This window comes from Osmia lignaria, unplaced genomic scaffold (assembly GCF_051020975.1).
Source record: "Osmia lignaria lignaria isolate PbOS001 unplaced genomic scaffold, iyOsmLign1 scaffold0055, whole genome shotgun sequence".
Classification (NCBI taxonomy): domain Eukaryota; kingdom Metazoa; phylum Arthropoda; class Insecta; order Hymenoptera; family Megachilidae; genus Osmia; species Osmia lignaria.
The window spans coordinates 1-5,000 of NW_027478196.1; positions in this window are offsets into that span (position 1 = coordinate 1).

Below are 5,000 nucleotides of genomic sequence, written 5' to 3' on the forward strand. Positions count from 1 at the left end.
TTTAGCCAAAATAACGAACTTTAGGTGCGCTCCGAAATATTTCAAAGTCCCAGCGGCGTATTGCTTCGCCTCTTAGAACCGATTAGTCGAAAATTTTAACAATCATATTTTTGCATTCTGTACCGTGGATCGATCGTTAAACGCTATTAAACTAGCGTCCGTGATGGTATAAATGCAGATTTTCGCTCCGTTTAGCCAAAATAACGAACTTTAGGTGCGCTCCGAAATATTTCAAAGTCCCAGCGGCGTATTGCTTCGCCTCTTAGAACCGATTAGTCGAAAATTTTAACAATCATATTTTTGCATTCTGTACCGTGGATCCATCGTTAAACGCTATTAAACTAACGTCCGTGATGGTATAAATGCAGATTTTCGCTCCGTTTAGCCAAAATAACGAACTTTAGGTGCGCTCCGAAATATTTCAAAGTCCCAGCGGCGTATTGCTTCGCCTCTTAGAACCGATTAGTCGAAAATTTTAACAATCATATTTTTGCATTCTGTACCGTGGATCGATCGTTAAACGCTATTAAACTAGCGTCCGTGATGGTATAAATGCAGATTTTCGCTCCGTTTAGCCAAAATAACGAACTTTAGGTGCGCTCCGAAATATTTCAAAGTCCCAGCGGCGTATTGCTTCGCCTCTTAGAACCGATTAGTCGAAAATTTTAACAATCATATTTTTGCATTCTGTACCGTGGATCCATCGTTAAACGCTATTAAACTAACGTCCGTGATGGTATAAATGCAGATTTTCGCTCCGTTTAGCCAAAATAACGAACTTTAGGTGCGCTCCGAAATATTTCAAAGTCCCAGCGGCGTATTGCTTCGCCTCTTAGAACCGATTAGTCGAAAATTTTAACAATCATATTTTTGCATTCTGTACCGTGGATCGATCGTTAAACGCTATTAAACTAGCGTCCGTGATGGTATAAATGCAGATTTTCGCTCCGTTTAGCCAAAATAACGAACTTTAGGTGCGCTCCGAAATATTTCAAAGTCCCAGCGGCGTATTGCTTCGCCTCTTAGAACCGATTAGTCGAAAATTTTAACAATCATATTTTTGCATTCTGTACCGTGGATCCATCGTTAAACGCTATTAAACTAACGTCCGTGATGGTATAAATGCAGATTTTCGCTCCGTTTAGCCAAAATAACGAACTTTAGGTGCGCTCCGAAATATTTCAAAGTCCCAGCGGCGTATTGCTTCGCCTCTTAGAACCGATTAGTCGAAAATTTTAACAATCATATTTTTGCATTCTGTACCGTGGATCGATCGTTAAACGCTATTAAACTAACGTCCGTGATGGTATAAATGCAGATTTTCGCTCCGTTTAGCCAAAATAACGAACTTTAGGTGCGCTCCGAAATATTTCAAAGTCCCAGCGGCGTATTGCTTCGCCTCTTAGAACCGATTAGTCGAAAATTTTAACAATCATATTTTTGCATTCTGTACCGTGGATCGATCGTTAAACGCTATTAAACTAGCGTCCGTGATGGTATAAATGCAGATTTTCGCTCCGTTTAGCCAAAATAACGAACTTTAGGTGCGCTCCGAAATATTTCAAAGTCCCAGCGGCGTATTGCTTCGCCTCTTAGAACCGATTAGTCGAAAATTTTAACAATCATATTTTTGCATTCTGTACCGTGGATCCATCGTTAAACGCTATTAAACTAACGTCCGTGATGGTATAAATGCAGATTTTCGCTCCGTTTAGCCAAAATAACGAACTTTAGGTGCGCTCCGAAATATTTCAAAGTCCCAGCGGCGTATTGCTTCGCCTCTTAGAACCGATTAGTCGAAAATTTTAACAATCATATTTTTGCATTCTGTACCGTGGATCGATCGTTAAACGCTATTAAACTAGCGTCCGTGATGGTATAAATGCAGATTTTCGCTCCGTTTAGCCAAAATAACGAACTTTAGGTGCGCTCCGAAATATTTCAAAGTCCCAGCGGCGTATTGCTTCGCCTCTTAGAACCGATTAGTCGAAAATTTTAACAATCATATTTTTGCATTCTGTACCGTGGATCCATCGTTAAACGCTATTAAACTAACGTCCGTGATGGTATAAATGCAGATTTTCGCTCCGTTTAGCCAAAATAACGAACTTTAGGTGCGCTCCGAAATATTTCAAAGTCCCAGCGGCGTATTGCTTCGCCTCTTAGAACCGATTAGTCGAAAATTTTAACAATCATATTTTTGCATTCTGTACCGTGGATCGATCGTTAAACGCTATTAAACTAACGTCCGTGATGGTATAAATGCAGATTTTCGCTCCGTTTAGCCAAAATAACGAACTTTAGGTGCGCTCCGAAATATTTCAAAGTCCCAGCGGCGTATTGCTTCGCCTCTTAGAACCGATTAGTCGAAAATTTTAACAATCATATTTTTGCATTCTGTACCGTGGATCGATCGTTAAACGCTATTAAACTAACGTCCGTGATGGTATAAATGCAGATTTTCGCTCCGTTTAGCCAAAATAACGAACTTTAGGTGCGCTCCGAAATATTTCAAAGTCCCAGCGGCGTATTGCTTCGCCTCTTAGAACCGATTAGTCGAAAATTTTAACAATCATATTTTTGCATTCTGTACCGTGGATCGATCGTTAAACGCTATTAAACTAACGTCCGTGATGGTATAAATACAGATTTTCGCTCCGTTTAGCCAAAATAACGAACTTTAGGTGCGCTCCGAAATATTTCAAAGTCCCAGCGGCGTATTGCTTCGCCTCTTAGAACCGATTAGTCGAAAATTTTAACAATCATATTTTTGCATTCTGTACCGTGGATCGATCGTTAAACGCTATTAAACTAACGTCCGTGATGGTATAAATGCAGATTTTCGCTCCGTTTAGCCAAAATAACGAACTTTAGGTGCGCTCCGAAATATTTCAAAGTCCCAGCGGCGTATTGCTTCGCCTCTTAGAACCGATTAGTCGAAAATTTTAACAATCATATTTTTGCATTCTGTACCGTGGATCCATAGTTAAACGCTATTAAACTAACGTCCGAGATGGTATAAATGCAGATTTTCGCTCCGTTTAGCCAAAATAACGAACTTTAGGTGCGCTCCGAAATATTTCAAAGTCCCAGCGGCGTATTGCTTCGCCTCTTAGAACCGATTAGTCGAAAATTTTAACAATCATATTTTTGCATTCTGTACCGTGGATCGATCGTTAAACGCTATTAAACTAACGTCCGTGATGGTATAAATGCAGATTTTCGCTCCGTTTAGCCAAAATAACGAACTTTAGGTGCGCTCCGAAATATTTCAAAGTCCCAGCGGCGTATTGCTTCGCCTCTTAGAACCGATTAGTCGAAAATTTTAACAATCATATTTTTGCATTCTGTACCGTGGATCGATCGTTAAACGCTATTAAACTAGCGTCCGTGATGGTATAAATGCAGATTTTCGCTCCGTTTAGCCAAAATAACGAACTTTAGGTGCGCTCCGAAATATTTCAAAGTCCCAGCGGCGTATTGCTTCGCCTCTTAGAACCGATTAGTCGAAAATTTTAACAATCATATTTTTGCATTCTGTACCGTGGATCCATCGTTAAACGCTATTAAACTAACGTCCGTGATGGTATAAATGCAGATTTTCGCTCCGTTTAGCCAAAATAACGAACTTTAGGTGCGCTCCGAAATATTTCAAAGTCCCAGCGGCGTATTGCTTCGCCTCTTAGAACCGATTAGTCGAAAATTTTAACAATCATATTTTTGCATTCTGTACCGTGGATCCATCGTTAAACGCTATTAAACTAACGTCCGTGATGGTATAAATGCAGATTTTCGCTCCGTTTAGCCAAAATAACGAACTTTAGGTGCGCTCCGAAATATTTCAAAGTCCCAGCCGCGTATTGCTTTGCCCCGAAATTTTTCAAAGTTCCAGCGGCGTGTTGCTTTCAAAGTGCCTCCCTCTAAATACCGATCGGCAGGCCGCTAGGTCGGCGACGCACGGGCTTACGCCCAGGCGTATACGGGGGCAAATCGCCGTGAGAGCGTGCGATTTTGACTTTCGCAATAAGATAGTCTCCTTTATGAAAAGGAGCGTACACGTCTCCCAAAAAAAAAAACAGTTTCATGACGATCAATGTAGTTCTTGATCGAAATGTATCATAGGACGAAGATTTTATCGAAAAGTACGAACTTTGGCGACGCATCGAAATTTTTCAAAGTTCCAACGGCGTGTTGCTTTCAAAGTGCCTCCCTGTAAATACCGATCGGCAGGCCGCTAGGTCGGCGACGCACGGGCTTACGCCCAGGCGTATACGGGGGCAAATCGCCGTGAGAGCGTGCGATTTTGACTTTCGCAATAAGATAGTCTCCTTTATGAAAAGGAGCGTACACGTCTCCCAAAAAAAAAAACAGTTTCATGACGATCAATGTAGTTCTTGATCGAAATGTATCATAGGACGAAGATTTTATCGAAAAGTACGAACTTTGGCGACGCATCGAAATTTTTCAAAGTTCCAACGGCGTGTTGCTTTCAAAGTGCCTCCCTCTAAATACCGATCGGCAGGCCGCTAGGTCGGCGACGCACGGGCTTGCGCCCAGGCGTATACGGGGGCAAATCGCCGTGAGAGCGTGCGATTTTGACTTTCGCAATAAGATAGTCTCCTTTATGAAAAGGAGCGTACACGTCTCCCAAAAAAAAAAACAGTTTCATGACGATCAATGTAGTTCTTGATCGAAATGTATCATAGGACGAAGATTTTATCGAAAAGTACGAACTTTGGCGACGCATCGAAATTTTTCAAAGTTCCAACGGCGTGTTGCTTTCAAAGTGCCTCCCTCTAAATACCGATCGGCAGGCCGCTAGGTCGGCGACGCACGGGCTTACGCCCAGGCGTATACGGGGGCAAATCGCCGTGAGAGCGTGCGATTTTGACTTTCGCAATAAGATAGTCTCCTTTATGAAAAGGAGCGTACACGTCTCCCAAAAAAAAAAACAGTTTCATGACGATCAATGTAGTTCTTGATCGAAATGTATCATAGGA